Genomic DNA, 17207 nt, shown 5'->3' with positions numbered 1-17207 from the left:
GAGAGAGAGGGAGAGAGAGGGAAAGAGAGAGAGAGGGAAAGAGAGAGAGAGGGAGAGAGAGGGAAAGAGAGAGGGAGGGAGAGAGAGGGAAAGAGAGAGAGAGGGAGAGAGAGAGAGAGGGAGAGAGAGGGAAAGAGAGAGAGAGGGAAAGAGAGAGAGAGGGAGAGAGAGGGAAAGAGAGAGAGAGGGAGAGAGAGGGAAAGAGAGAGAGAGGGAAAGAGAGAGGGAAAGAGAGAGAGGGGGAGAGAGGGAAAGAGAGAGAGGGGGAGAGAGGGAAAGAGAGAGAGGGGGAGAGAGGGAAAGAGAGAGAGGGGGAGAGAGAGGGAAAGAGAGAGAGGGAAAGAGAGAGAGGGAGAGAGAGGGAAAGAGAGAGAGGGGGAGAGAGAGGGAAAGAGAGAGAGGGAAAGAGAGAGAGGGAGAGAGAGGGAAAGAGAGAGAGAGGGAAAGAGAGAGAGAGGGAGAGAGAGGGAAAGAGAGAGAGGGAAAGAGAGAGAGAGGGAGAGAGAGGGAAAGAGAGAGAGCGGGAGAGAGAGGGAAAGAGAGAGAGGGGGAGAGAGGGAAAGAGAGAGAGGGGGAGAGAGAGGGAAAGAGAGAGAGGGAAAGAGAGAGAGGGAGAGAGAGGGAAAGAGAGAGAGGGAAAGAGAGAGAGGGAGAGAGAGGGAAAGAGAGAGAGAGGGAAAGAGAGAGAGAGGGAGAGAGAGGGAAATAGAGAGAGAGGGAGAGAGAGGGAAAGAGAGAGAGAGGGAGAGAGAGGGAAAGAGAGAGATAGAGAGAGACTGAAACTGAGACACAGAGAGATAATGAGATAGAAAGAGACAGAGACAGAAAGACAGTCAAAGAGAGAGACAGAAAGGCGGAGACAGAGAGAATTAATAAAATAGTTTACTGCCCCGAGGATTCTGGGATCTAAACTGGTCTCTGCCCTTAATAATATGTCACCTTAACGAACTATTTTGAAAATATACAGCATGTACAAACTAGCCTCATGTATAATATCTACCGGTTGTCGTATGCAGTATCCCCTGCTATTTGGCCAACTTTCCCAAATAGGCAGCTAGTTCATCAATCAGATAATTGTTCATTTGGACAATTTAAGGCTGTCATTTCAGAATGTGAGGTTATTTGGAAACTTTAAACCTGCAGTTCCAGAAAAGCACAACTATACATGAGATATCACTCAAATCTCACCTTCTTTGTGACAGCAAAAAACTATAGACACAGAAAATATAGAAACAAAAAGTGTGCCTCAGAGGTGGAAATTGTTGGTGATTGTAAGCCTCTTTCACCAGGAGGAAGAATTAGGTGTTTACTAGAGAAGTATAGGGTTCCTAAATGAGTATTATTGGTGAATATAAAGAATATTATAATAAGCCATGATTAAGAATAGAAGATAAATTGTGGGTAATGACTTGGTACTAAAGGAACAAAGTGAAATACAAAAGTATAATGAACTGACAATTTGCATTTTAATTGTTCAAATAATCACATATCAGAGACAGGCAATGTCTGGAAGCAAATTGTGAATAAGTATTGAATATCGAGTCAAGACCTGGTTTCAAATGATGCTCTACGTTTTGATACTTTTATGACTAGAAGTAATTCTTTCACTTCTCTTGGACTTAGTTTCCTCATCTATAACATCAAAGTTTTGGACTGGTGCATTGAGTTCAGAATGACCTGAATTTGAGTATCAGCACTGTTGCATGACCTTTACTTTAGGAACATTTACTTAGCAATTTGGAAATAGGCTAATTCAATATTTTTATTTTGCAAATGAAGAAATGAATTAAAAAAAATTCATCTAATGCTTATTATGTGCATCATCACATCATGTGTATCACTGTGGGATACAAATAGAATGGCAAGCACCTGCTCTCATGAGCTCACATTCTAGTGAGAGATAAGACATACAGGTTTCAGCTGAAAGTCAGTCAGTAGGATCCAGTGGCAAGGAAGATAGTAGGATATTCTCTTTAAATCCTATTTCTACTGATAATACTACCTATTTCTGATGTTAATTTGCTGAATTTGTTGGCAAAGAACTTTTCATGGTTGAGCAGTAGTATAGGGCTCAAAATGATACTCATGCTCTGAATGTTGCTACCACTCATAATTGTCGGGCCTTTCTGTCAGATGGTGGCAGTTGATCAACATTTGTCATTGGTAATAGTAAGGAAAGTAGGAAAATGGGGAAACAGAAGTACAGAGAATTTAAATAATTTCTCCAGGCTTTCACAGGTAGTAAGCAGGAGATCTGAAGTTTAAACCATAGGTCTTTGAATTCCAAATCTAGCACTCTATCCACTGTACCATGCTCTGACTATTGGCTTACTCACCTACTGAATTATGATAATAAAACTCATAACCTGTACTTCATAATATGGAATCTTACAAGTTCTTGACCAATGTGAGCGCCTAATGGTGTCATGATCCTTTATTTCTAAATATACCCATTTTGATTTTATTTTGATATACAGTGTGAGATGGGGATCTATAATTAGTTTCTGTGAAAATGTTCTCCAGTTGCTTTTTTCCTGAAATTTTCATTAAATAGTGATTTCTTCTCAATTTTGGCTGCTCAGGTGTGTCAAACACTAGATTACTATGATCGTTTACTACTATGTATTGTGTACCTAATCTGTTCCACTGATCCACCACTATGTTTCTTATTCACTACCAAGCTGTTTTGATAATTACTTCTAAAAATGAATATAAAAATACTGAATTTATTTTGCAAAGGAAGTATGTTTACATTAGTTAACGAAATCTGGTACTGTTCTGTAAGTCATTATGAGCCCTTTAACAGTTCTAGAAATGGGAGATTTGAACACTGACAAGTTCAGGGTGGCAGTATTCTAGCTAAGCCTCCAAAAATGAATTGTTTGGGTATTAAAGAAGAGAATTTCAGAATCAGCTTCCCACTTCACTCCTTTAGCCATCAGGGAATGTTGTGAGCTTAGAGGGGTTTGGAGGATTTAGAATTTTATGTTGGCATATGTAATGGCAAGCAAAGTGGGACTTTTGGTTGTCTTTTTTTTGGAGAGCTTCTCAGAACTAAGGCAATCAAGTGCCCTTGATCCTTGCCTTTGTTTGAATCTAGAGTCATTATTAGGAAACAATATATATGATGTGGTGCTAGTCATGATTAGAAATCTTTCTCACACTCTTTTGCTAAGTAGATGATAAACCTCAGGCCTACATTCCTTTGCAAAGTAGGCACTAAGCCCCAAGGGGCTTACTCATGGGAAGAGTATTAGTATGATTTGACCACATGAGACTGAGTCACTGTTAAGGAGCAATATCCAGGTTTGAAAACCCAGATGTTGGTGCTTCCCTCTCTTTTTTATTGCTGTTTGTTTGTTTTTTGGAGGGGAGAAGAAAGAGCAATTGGGGTTAAGTGACTTGCCCAAGGTCACACAGCTAGTAAGTGTGTCAATTGTCTGAGGCAGAATTTGAACTCAGGTGATCCTGACTCCAGAGCCAGTGCTCTACTTACTGTGACATTTAGCTGCAGCAGTACGTCTCTCTGGTAGCTATCTATGTAATATCTTGGTCTGAGAGCTAGAAGTCTATCTGTTGATCTGTGTTATTTCACTCTGTTTATATGATTTCTGCTTATAATTTCTGTTTGTATTTTCTCTGAAGTTTAGGGTGCTGACTTTTTTTTTCCCTGAACTAAGTAAGTGATATATGTGTGTTTAATTAAAGTGAGATTGTAAACCCCTAAAAGTTGTTTTCCTTAGAAAAGCAGATCAATGAACCTATGCTAGCAGCCCTCCTGTGTGCCAGTGTTATTGGTCTTACACCCCCACTACCACTGCTAGCCACATTGTTATTACAGCATACTAATATATTTTGAAGACAGCAACAGGTGACAGAACTCTGCATTTGACTGAACCAAAAAAATACTAGATAGAGGAGGAAAGGCAGATTTAAGGTTCTACATACATCTACCAAGAATAATCTTGAGCAGAAAAGGACTTCTAGCAATTCCATCAGTTCCACATCTCATGACTCTGTAATCTTAAGTCTGCTTTTCAAATGTTCTCTATATACGGGTGGTAGAGTATGTCACTAGCTTTTGAGGGTGTGTTTTATACCAACTGCTCCTACTATACCCACTTAATGAACAATCATTTTAAAATAAAGCTTTTTAACTAGTTTTTATAGCTATCTAATTGATATTAACTGATAATCAATGAAGGGAAGCACATTGATGGGGAATCATGAGCTGGAATCCTTGGGAGAATACAGCAGGTACGCTCTAGGATCTTGATTTGTCAATGTATGTGGGAATTGGCAGAGACTGCAGAGATTTTTTCTTAAGTTTTCATCATTTCAAGGATTGCAATGGAAAAATAATTCATAATATAGTCACCAATCTGCTGGTAATAAACCTGTGCAATTTAGCAGATAGGTCCTTATGTAGTAAATTCAGTCTATTATGGATAGCATATCCAAAACCTTTTCAACTGTATAAAATATGTTTAAAATTATGCACTTCTGGAATCCAGGATTCATCCATGTTATGATGAGAGATCAGAGATATCCAAGTAGCATTTGTACAATCATATCTTAATGAAAAATAAGTTGAGTGGATAAAAAGTGGTATTTTTATGAAAACTGGAAATTTGTTCACTATAGGAATCATATGCCATGATTGCAATCACACTTATAGAAACTTTGATTGAATAAGTAGTTTTCAAATATGGTAAAATTTATTCCTAATGCTGATATTGAGTGATAGAGAGAAACTACCTTGCTGTAGTCCATGCTCGACCTATTATATTTCCAACTCAATTTTTCAACAAACATTTATTGATTACCTATGATACTCACAGATTTGTGCTGAATATTAATATTTTAAAAATGCAAGATTGCCCTTGCATTTAAAGAAATTCTTTTTTAGGAGCTACATATCCAATTAGAGAGTAACCTGATGTGAAGATGATGAACAATTTATTAAAATTATTCAATAGATCTTCTAAGATCTTGTAGTCTGGTGGTGGAGAAAAAAATAATTGAAGAAATAATGATATTTGGCAATATGTTATGTTCCAAGTGAGTGGAGCTATAGGAGCAAGGGAGATATCATTGTAAACTACTATGATTGGGGAAATCATGATCATCATCATAGGAAATGAACATAAACTTTCAATTGGCACTTGAAAGATGATTAAAACTGAATAGATAAGCAGAGGTGAGGGAAAATTACAAGTAAATCACTTAGAGAGGTATGTCCATAGTAGATTTAGGGGGACAATGGGCAGAACTGTCTGACAAGTAGATATATTTTGTAGAAGAGCAGGAGACATAAGACTGGAAATATGGCTCAAGGGCAGAATGTAAGATTCTTGAATAAGTGGTTTGGATGTTATTTTTAGACTGAACCACAGAAAATATGGTTAAGGTATAGACAAAAATTAAATGGGGAAAACAGTGCATAGAAGAAATCAGAGACGGTTCTGTCTCTCTTTAAATGTTTAGTCCTTAATCTATGGTTTGCTAAGAAAGACTCCTCCAAAAAATAATAGACTAGCATGAGTTGATGTCTGAAATGTACAAGAATTTCATGCTGAGTATTCAAGGGTTAATTTTGTAACTTGTGTCTTGTATCTTGTAACCTATATCCTATGAATTTGTGTATCATTTTTTTCTTAGGAGTTTAAAGTGTTTTACAAATGTTATTTCTCATACTTTATCAGAGGTTGATAAGTATGATTATCTGGTAACAAAATAAAGAAGCTAAGAAGGTTATCTCAGTTTCCAAAATTTTCTAGACAAAGTTGAGGTGAATTTAAAAATAAGGAGAAAAAATATTTAGAACATTTTGACATAAAATTTCTACCCTTTGTTTAGATTTTATAAACATTAAAGTGAATTAAATTAAAATGAACAGAAAGGCTCATATGTTCAATGTTGAAATTCACTAGCAGCCTGCATTTATCAGACAATCAATAAAAATAAATAGTTACACACATTAAAATGCATAACTTGGCAGTACTAAAGACAATAAATCACTCTAACTTCTTATAAGGTTAACATAGCACAGGGCTATATTCAGTGGAGGTTATGGCAGTACATAGAGCAAAATAATACAGCTGGTGTATGCATTTTAATCAAATACTGTTAAAAGTATTGTTGTTGTTGTTGTCATGTCCAACTCTTCATGCCCCCATTTTGAGTTTTCTTAGCAAAGATATTGGAGCTGTTTGCCATTTCCTTCTCCAATTTATTTTACAGATGAGGAAACTGAGGCAAATAGCATTAAGCATCTTGCCCATACTCACACAGCTAGTACATGTCTGAAGCTGTATTTGAACTCAGCTGTTCCTGACTCAAGGCCTGGTGCTGTCTCCACTGTGCCCCTAGCTGCCCCTTTAAAACTCTAACTGTTCAGCTTTGTGGTAGAAAATTGCTTCAGCCTCCCTTACTTTTTTTTTCTTTCACCATAGGTCCTTAGAATATCACTGCTCCACTTCAGCAATGTTTAGTACCCATTTCTGATTGTTTTTTTTTCACAAGATTTGATTGAGAGGTGCTAAAGTGAAACTTTTTATATGTTTGCCCTGAAATTCTACTGACTGAAAAGCAAAGCAGTAAAATTAAGGGTTCTTTAAACTAAAACTTATATTAAAGATATTTTTCACTATTCAGTTTTTCCATAATTTTAAAACTAAACTCTTTCAAAGTCAGGAAGACTTTTCAATCGGTGTATCATGGGCAAATCACTTAATTTTCATCAAGCTTAGTTCCTTTCTCTGTAAAATAAAGATGATAACACTTGTACTACCTACATTGCAGGATTGATGTAGGGAAAGTGCTTTATACTTTCACTGGCTTTCTGCTATGCCTAGAATCTTTCCCTTCCCTTCTTTGTATTCTGGCCTCCTTCAGGTCTCAGCTAAAATGCTACATTATGAAAGAAGCCTTTTCCACTTACCCTTAATATTAATATTTCCCTTCTATTATCATTTCAAATTTATCCTGTATGTATCTTGTTTGCATAGTCATTTGCATGTTACCTTCCCTATTTAATTATCTAGTTCTTCAGGTCTATAATGGCAAGCAAAGTAGGACTTTTCTGTTTTTTTTTTTTTTCTTTTGGAATACTTCTTAGCACTAAGGCAATCAAGTGTATTTAATTGAGTCTTGCTTTTGTTTCAATAAAGAGTCTTTGATCGAGTCAAAAGTCTTTGGTGACCTGCTTAAGTCACAAGAAAGCCTAAATCACATGAGTTTGAGTCACATGGTTTTGATGCCCTCATCGAAAGGAGTGTCTATGTACTCTGAGATTAGCATTTTGCTTTGGGGCCTCACTCATTGTAAGAGCATTCCTGTGATTTGGCCAGATGAGACTTTGGATAGCCTGTAAGGAGTTCACCAGCTTTGAAAACCCAGATGTTGGTGCTTCTCTCTCTGGTAACTATGTATGTATTGCTACGGACAGATGGTTAGAAGCCTTGTGTATCATTTGTGTTATTTGCTCTGTTTACATAATTTCTGCTTATAATTTCTGTTTGTGTTTTCTCTGAAGTTCAGGGTGCTGAACTAAGTGAATAATATATGTATGTTTAATTAAATTGATATTGAAATTCCTTAGAGTTGCTTTCTTTAGAAAAAAAATAAATCAAAGAACCTGTACTAGCAGTTCTCCTGTGTACTGTTATTATTGGCTTTACACCTCCACAGTAGCTGCAAGCAGCTTTATTGTTACAAAAACAGAAGATTTTGCCTTTCTTTGTATCTCCAGTGCATAGAATGGTACCTACCACATAGGAGGCACCTAATAATTTTTTTTTACTTATCAGTTTATACACCTTGAAATACTGTATTAATGAGAACAAATAGTATGAAAAGTAAAAGTAGAGTAATCTTATTTACATATTTTATAAGAATCTATTTTAGAGAAATATGAAAATTAAGTTTTGATAAGCTCCTTCAGAAAAGTTAATTTATATTTTTTAATCATTAATATTAAGTTTCAGTAATAAATTGCCAAAAACGCTAACCTTTCTTGATTTTGAGTTGAGGAGATTATGACACATTGAGGAAAAATGGCCCCCAGAATGAAGGCATTATACAGTGATCAGATATTAGCCATTTTATCCAACTTATACATTATTAGGATGCTTTGCAATCTCTTTGACAAGTGACATCTTCTAGTGTATAATGTATTAGATATATAGGTAAATACAGGACCAAGAGAAATTCGGCAATGGATCACAAGATATGAACAGTTCTCTAAAGAATTGTGAACCATGATGACCAGGGTTCATCTTCAGAGGAGGATATTGAAGTAAAGAAACCACCAAAGAGCAATGTCAAATGGTCACTTAGCCAAAAAGAATTTATACAAGAACTTAAAAAGACTTTAAAAATCAAATGACAGAGATGGACAAAAAACTAAAAAAATAATAAAAATAATACAATAAAAACAAGGTTATGAAAGGAAAATCAACCAATTAGAAAAGGAGATCCAGAATCTCAAGGAGGAAAATGACATGTTGAAAATTGGAATTGGGCAAAGTGAAGCCGGTGAAATTATAAGAGATCAAGAAATAATTAAACAAAACATGAATAATAAAAAAATGGAAAAGAAAGTGAAACATCTCATAAGAAAAACAAAAGATTTAGAGAATAGATAGAGGAGGGAAATATAAAAATAATTGGAGTAACTGAAAGTCATGATCAAAAAAAGAATCTTGATACAACAATACAAGAAATAATTAAAGAAAATTATCCTGAAGTATTAGAACAAGGCAGGGAAGTAGAAATAGAAAAAATTCATTGCACACCACTTAAAAGAGATCTTATGAGGAATACTCATAGCAATATCATAGTCAAATTCCGGAACCCTCAGCTCAAGGATAAAATATTAAAAGCATCAAGATTAAAACAATTTAAATATGATGGCACCACAATTAGAATTACACAAGACCTAGCAGCAGAGACATTAAAGGACCGCAGGTCTTGGAACACAATATAACAAAGAGCAAAAGACCTGGGGCTCTGGTAAAAAATATCATACCCTTCAAATTTCAGTATTATCTTGAAGGAAAAAAAATGGACATTTGGTAAACCCTCAGACTTTCAAGACTTTGTTAAAAAAAATCCTCAACTTAATAGAAGATTCAACATAAAAGAACCAAGAGAAACATAATGTACACACCAAAGACTGAATATAAGGGACCCATAAGAACAGGCTGCTTACCTTTTATATAACTTAAAACATAAAACATATGTCTAACATTCTTACTAATAATTGTCAAGCTCATAAGAGGAGGATAAAATTGACTATGATATGAATTTAAAAAGTAAAACCATTTAGAAACAACTAAAAACAGTAACTATTGTATACAAAAGAGGTGCAAGAAGAAGAAAGGATACAGAGGATTTAGAGGGGGAGGAGGGCTGGTAGTTCTGGTAACCTATTTTCATCGGGAATGGGTTTAAGAGGGAACAATACATATATATTTAGAAGAGTATAAAAGTCTTTTAAATTTAAAAGAAATAAAATGGTAGGGGTTTGGTGTGAGGGGAGAGGACAAGGGAGGGACTAGGACAAGGGAGAATTTTCAAAGGGGAGAATGAGGGAATAGGTAAAGGGTATTTAGATTAATGGGAAACGGAAGATAGGGGAGGGATCTTTGGAGGGGGGAAGGCAAGTAATAGGAGGGCAAGGTGGTTGGTGGAGGAGAGGGGTAGCCAAGGAATAGGAAGGTGATGTAGCAGGTAGAAGTAAAGTAGAAGAGGAAGGAAGGATAAGAAAAAAAGATATGTACAAACATAAAAAGCAAAGATCAGGAGTAGATTATGTTTGGGAAAATATATGTCTATATAAGCATGTATACATGTATAAGTGTACGTACATATCTGTATGTGTATGTATATATCAAGAAATATCTAAATTGTATTGTAGCCTTCTGGGGGGGGTAGGGGAGGAGAAAAAAGGACAAAGTTAAAAAGTGCACAGCAGAAAACAAAAGAAAACACAAGGAAGCAAAGAAAAGTTGGACAATTCTCAACAAAAGGTGTATTATTTATCATATAGGCTTTCTTGAAATGAAAATTTATTGTTACATATTTTGAATCATCTCTGATGTTCTGCTATGCACATGATGCTTTTTTTCTTTCTTACTTTATATTTAAGTTTTAATACTTTAGTTTATGGTATGTTTTTGTTTCTTTTCTCTATTTTGTATTTGTGTTTTTGTATAATAAAATTTAAAAAACTGTTAAAAGAAGAATTGTAGGGGGGTGGAGCCAAGATGGCAGCTGGTAAGCAGGGAATAGCATGAGATCCCTATGGATTCCCTCCAAAAACTTATAAAAGGTGGCTCTGAACCAATTCTAGAATGCCAGAACCCACAAAACAGCATAGGGAAGCAGAGCTCCAGCCCAGGACAGCCTGTAAGTTCTCTGGGTGGGGTCTATCCCACATGGAGCTGGGAGCTGGGAGCTGGGAGCAGGGAGCTGGGAACGGAGTGGAGCAGAGCCCAGCCTGAGCGGTGTGGACCAACAAGACCAGCAACCAGGCAGAGCATGCCCTAGCGCCATGAATCAGTGCGCTGCAGCACTTATGAGACTTTTCAACCCACAAACACCAAAGACTGGGGAGAAGGTTAGCGGGAAAAGCTGCGGGAGGGGAAGGAGTTCACGAGTTCGGGTTCCAGCCCCGGGGGCAGCAGAGGTGGGGCAGCTACGGCTGTTGCTGCTTCCCACTCCAGGCCCACCTGGTGGAAGGAATGAAGTGGTGGATCAGAGCAGGGGTGCACAGCCTGCTGAAGATCTAAGCCCAGTTCGGGTTGGGGGTTCTTGTGGAAGGAGCAGTGCTGGTGTGGCAGAGATGGCACCTCCCCCCCAAACATGGCACATAGAACTCTGTAGTCTACAAGCAGTCATACCACACTGAAAAACTCAAAGGTCAAGTTAGTAGGCTGGGAATATGGCCAGGCAGCGAAAACGCACCGAGATTCAATCTCAGACTTTGCATTCTCTCTTGGCTGACAAAGAAGACCAAAACATATAGACAGAAGAAATTAATAAATTCAAAGAGCCTACAACAGAAACCTCGAAGAAAAACATGAACTGGTCCCAGACCATAGAAGAGCTCAAAAAGGATTTGGAAAAGAAAGTTAGAGAAGTATAGGAAAAATTAGGAAGAGAAATGAGAAGGATGTGAGAAAACCATCAAAAACAAGTCAATGACTAGCTAAAGGAGACCCAAAAAAATACTGAAAAATACACTGAAGAAAACAACACCTTAAAAAACAGACTAACTCAAATGGCAAAAGAGCTCCAAAAAGCCAATGAGGAGAAGAATGCCTTGAAAGGCAGAATTAGCCAAATGGAAAAGGAAGTCCAAAAGACCACTGAAGAAAATACTACTTTAAAAATTAGATTGGAGCAAGTGGAAGCTAGTGACTTGATGAGAAATCAAGATATTATAAAACAGAACCAAAGGAATGAAAAAATGGAAGACAATGTTAAATATCTCATTGGAAAAACAACTGACCTGGGAAATAGATCCATGAGAGATAATTTCAAAATTATTGGACTACCTGAAAGCCATGATCAAAAAAAGAGCCTAGATATCATCTTTCAAGAAATTATCAAGGAGAACTGCCCTGATAGTCTAGAGCCACAGGGCAAAATAGAAATTAAAAGAATTCATTGATCGCCTCCTCAAATAGATCCCAAAAAGAAATCTCCAAGGAATATTGTCGCCAAACTCCAGAGCTCCCAGATCAAGGAGAAAATACTGCAAGCAGCCAGAAAGAAACAATTTGAGTATTGTGGAAACCCAATCAGAATAACCCAAAATCTGGCAGCCTCTACATTAAGAGATCGAAGGGCTTGGAATACGATATTCCAGAGGTCAATGGAGCTAGGATTAAAACCTAGAATCACCTACCCAGCAAAACTGAGTATCATGCTCCAAGGCAAAATATGGATTTTCAATAAAATAGAGGACTTTCAAGCTTTCTCAGTGAAAAGACCAGAACTGAATAGAAAATTTGACTTTAAACACAAGAATCAAGAGAAGCATGAAAAGGTAATCAAGAAAAAGAACAACAAAAAGAAATTGCAAGGAACTTACTAAAGGTGAACTGTTTTGTTGACATTCCTACATGGAAAGATGATGAGTATGATTCATGAGACCTCAATATTAGGGTAGCTGAAGGGAATACGCATACATATATGTTTATGTATATATGCATGAATATGTGTATGTATATGTATATATATATATATATATATATATATATATATATATATATATATATATATATATATATATATATATATATATATAGAGAGAGAGAGAGAGAGAGAGAGAGAGAGAGAGAGAGGGAGAGAGAGCAGACACAGGGTGAGTTGAATATGAACAGAAGATATCTAAAAGAAATGAAATCGAATTAAGGGATGAGAGAGGAACATACTGAGAGAGGGAGATAAGGGGAGATAGAATGGGGTGGATTATCTCGCATAAAGGAGGCAAGAGCAAGCAGTTCTGTGGGAGGAGGGGAGAGGGTGGATGAGGGGGGAATGAGTGACCATTGCTCTCATCAGATTTGGCCTAAGGAGGGAATACCATACATACGCAATGGGGAATCTTACCCCACAGGAAAGAAGAGGGAAGAAGATAAAAATAAATGGGGGGATGATGGAGGGGAGGGCTAATGGGGGAGGAGGTAGTCAAAAACAAACACTTTTGAAAGGGGACAGGGTCAAGGGAGAAAATTCAATAAAGGGGAATGGGTTGGGAAGGAGCAAAATATAGTTAGTCTTTCACAACATGTGTATTGTGGAAGGGTTATACATAATGATACACATGTGGCCTATGTTGAATTGCTTGACTTCTTAGGGAGAGTGGGTGAGAAGGGAAGAGGGGAGAGAATTTGGAACTCAAAGTTTTAAAAACAGATGTTCAAAAACAAAAAAAAAGTTTTTGCATGCAACTAGAAAATAAGATACACAGACAATGGGGTGTAGAAATTTATCTTGCCCTACAAGAAAGGAAGGGAAAAGGGGATGGGAGGTGAGTGGGGTGACAGAAGGGAAGGCTGACTGGGGAACAGGGCAACCAGAATATACGCCATCTTGGAGTGGGTGGGAGGGTAGAAATGGGGAGAAAATTTGTAATTCAAACTCTTGTGAAAATCAATGCTGAAAACTAAATATGTTAAATAAATTTAAAAAAAAATAAAGTTACTGTAGACATTAAAAAAAGAAGAAGAATTGTAAACCATTAAGACATGAAAAATTGTTCCAAACTGCTGAGACAAATGCAAATCAAAATTGTTCTGGCGTTCCATCACATCTAACAATCTGAAAAAGGAAGCCTATCCAAAAATGGGCAGAGTAAGTGTTGGAGAGCCACTGAAAAAAATACACACACACACACAAACATATTAATACCCTCTTGTAGGAAGGATAAATTAATCAACAATTCTGGTAAGCAGTTTGGAATATGCTAAGAGAATAAATAAAGTACCCACAAGCTTTGATGAAGAGTTCACATTACTTAACATATATCTTAAGTATTTTGAAGACAGGAAGTTAAGATTTATATACATTAAAATATTTATAGCATCACTTTTCCTGGTAGGAAGGATTTGAAAACAAGAAAGATGCCCATGAATCAGGTTAAACAAATTATTGTACATTAATTTCATTGAAATGATTATACCATAAATAAAATGAGCATAAAAATTCAGAGAAGCATGGGAAGGTACATGAACTGATAAAGAGGGAAGGAAGCAACACCAGGAAATTATTTGTACACACATATACATATATTATATATGCACATATATATATACATACATGTGTGTGCATATACACACATATATGTTTATACATGTATATGTGTATTGTGTATATGTATGTGTTCATAACAGCAGTGGAGTGGATATAGGAAGCACAAAAGGTTAAAACTGAATGCTTTGTTTTTTTTTTTTTTTTTTTTTTTTTAATTTATTTTTTATTTATTTTTAGTTTACCACACACGGTTCTACATGGTTTTGAGTTCCAGTTTTTCTCCCCTCCCTCCCCCCTCCCTCCCCAAGACGGCATGAAGTCTCATATAACTGTCATGTATAACTTCGCATTGAATTAATTTATGCTCTAGTCGAGTCGTGGAGAAGAATTTTGGCCAATGGAATGAATCATGAGAAAGAAGAAACAGAACCAAAAAAAAAAACAAAAAAAACAAAAAAAAAACCCCAAAACCAAAAACAAAAGAGAAGCAGAAAAGGCGAGCATGTAGTAGTGTGCCTCAGTCTGTATTCAAACTTCGCAGTTCTTTCTCTGAATGAAGATAGCATTCTCCATCGTGAGTCCCCTGGAGTTGTCCTTGCCCCTTTAGGTTGCTGAATGCTTTGTTAATTTAAAAAAATGACAAAAATGTTTGGCTTTGGGGAAATACTGAAAAAAAAATCACCCCCTTCCTCTTTGCATTCAGGAAGGACTATGAGTATGGAATATTGTACATATTGTCATATGTTGTTGATTTGTTGGTAATAATGGAGTGATTTTCTTTTCTATCTTTGTGTTGCTATTGTTAAAGGGGTTTACATGCTAGGAAGGGAAGAGGAAAGGAATACATTCAGAACTTAAGGTCTAAATTCAGAAATTAAGGATCTAAAAGCAAAATAATATTTTTAAATGGGAACAAGGATAATGAACACAGGAAAAATGGGGAAATTTTTATGAAGGTATGGGGGCATAATGTTTAATTTCTAGCATCATATTCCCTGATGAACATGCACAAGGAAGTAGAAATAGCAGTTAAGAAAACAAAAGTAAGAGAAGCAGTACTATAGGTATACAAAGATGTCTGAGCTGTAAGCAGCACATTTATGGAAGTATTAAAGATTATTTCTCATGATGAAATCTTTGACCTTAAAATGAAATATTAGTTGAGACAAAAGGCTTTGAAAAATCAAGAGTACTATTGTTCTTAAAAAGAGAAAATTCAGAAAATTCCAGTAATGATTGATAAGCTTACTTTCCTGTTTCAAAATGAAAATATATATATATATATATATATATATATATATATATATATATATATATGTATGTATATATATCATGAAGGCATCCTTGATGAAGATATTAGAAGGGATTTCAGAAAATAATATTTTCTGCAGCCAACCACATCTTACAGTTTTGTGATTTGCTGAAACATGAAAAATTTAAGAATCTGTTGAGGTCAATATTTTTGATTTAAAAAGAATTTGATTAGATCAGAATGTCACCTTAAAGATTCCCTTCCAATAAGATGTATCCCTAGGATATAATAAAATCTTGCAGATTCATTTAAAGATTTAACAGCACAGCCAATTCTGACAATTCTCTGATTTTGAAAATCCAAAGATCTAAGATAGGAAGACCAAAGTTTTTGCCACTGTCCTGGAAGAAGTCTACCACAAAGCAGATAAAAAAGGGATCCCCCTATAGATTGTGAGGTACTCCAGCTGTTCCTGTATCAGTATAACATTGTAAGGCTTTGCTCCAGCCCTAGAACATTTTAGCGCCTCCTAAATGTGATCCATAATTAATCAAAGACGATTGACAGAAATGTGCAATCAGTGAAAAAACGATGAAAAATACCTATTGTCTAAACTATGATACACATTAGGAGGGACAATACCTACATCTGATCCTTTACCACTTATTTTGAACAGACTCTGCAGATGGACCATTAAATCTGCCCAGAATTTAATAATAGGAAAAGAACAATTTGGAGCATTTTGAGGAAATTGCTCTGTGCTTTTAATGAATCTAAGTTTCTCCCTAGAACAAAGACCCATTTTTTTCCTCTCTTTTTAATCTTTTGAACAGCAAGGGGGTACAATGGATAGAGCAAAGGCATTGGAGTCAGGAGGACCTTAGTTTGAATACTATGTCAGACATTTACTATCCGATTGTCCCTGAGCAAATCATTTAACTTCTCTCAGTCTCAGTTTCTTCTTTTGTTAAAAAAAGGATCTTATTTGCAGTTGCCTTAAATAATTGTTTTTGAAGATCAAATAAGATAGTATATGTAAAGTGCTTTGCAAAATTAAACCCACTATATGTTAGCTATTTATTAGTAACTGTACTTTTACCCTGATGTTATACAGATGTTTTTCATGAAATGCCACATTCTCTGAAGAATTCAACCCTTAGATCATCAAATGCAAATGAAAATGTAGATGTTCCTGGTTTACATGAGTAGTTACCAATGGAGAGCTACAAAGCATACTTGCCCAAAAGGATGTCTTCAAAGATATGTTGAACCAGTAAAGGAAGTGGCTTGGCTATACATTGGGAATGAAGGATAATTGATAAATACCTATTGGTAGCTCAACAACACAATGGTAAACATTTCTAAAGGGTAGACACCCATTGAGAGTTTGTAAGAGGTCATTACTGAGAATTATGCAGAATAAAAAGGCATAAATGAACTCTTATCTGTAGCACATCAGTGAGCTCACAAATAGTTTGAAGTATCTAATTTTTTATATCAAATCACATGTACTGCTCTTGAGATTTTAGTGCACCCAAACCCTCAGATTTTTACACATAGGTAACTAGTTAACTAAATCTCTCTTATTTATATTTGTGTAGCAAAACCAATAGCTAAAGGACATGTCTCCTCAATCTAGCCTGAAGGAGCAATGACAAATGTAATAATAAATTATATACATAAGCCATGCTGTTTTCCTTAGTATATGATATCCTTATGGAATATATGGTATTGATTTCAAGAATAAAATTGAGTTAATTACAGGTATCTTTGCAAAACGAATTGGAAACAACCAGTATTTCCTAACTCAAAATATATTTTGGACCTGAGAAAACCTGAAACATCTGAATTCTCTATTGTTAACCACTCTGCCCTCTACAGCTTCATCACTAGGTTTACCAAAAGTCATAGGTCACTTTTGAGCTATTAACCCTAATTTTTGGAATACTCTGTGTGTTTAATATTTGAGAATTAAGAAACTTTTCTAATCCTCATTTGCAGACTGGTAAAAAATGTTGATCTAGCAACTCCTTCCCTGATTTATATATGTTCATATCTAATACCTGACCCTACACAAAATCGCAAAAGGATTGTAAATAAGATAAAAACCTGATACCTATTCTTTCTGATTAATGTTTCATAATATAATCTTGAGAAGTTGCAAGCGTTACTTTAATTTTGACTTTGT

Source organism: Trichosurus vulpecula, chromosome 6, assembly GCF_011100635.1.
Source record: "Trichosurus vulpecula isolate mTriVul1 chromosome 6, mTriVul1.pri, whole genome shotgun sequence".
NCBI classification, from domain to species: Eukaryota; Metazoa; Chordata; class Mammalia; order Diprotodontia; family Phalangeridae; genus Trichosurus; species Trichosurus vulpecula.
The sequence above is the reverse complement of the archived record's forward strand: the minus strand, read 5'-3'. Positions refer to the sequence as shown.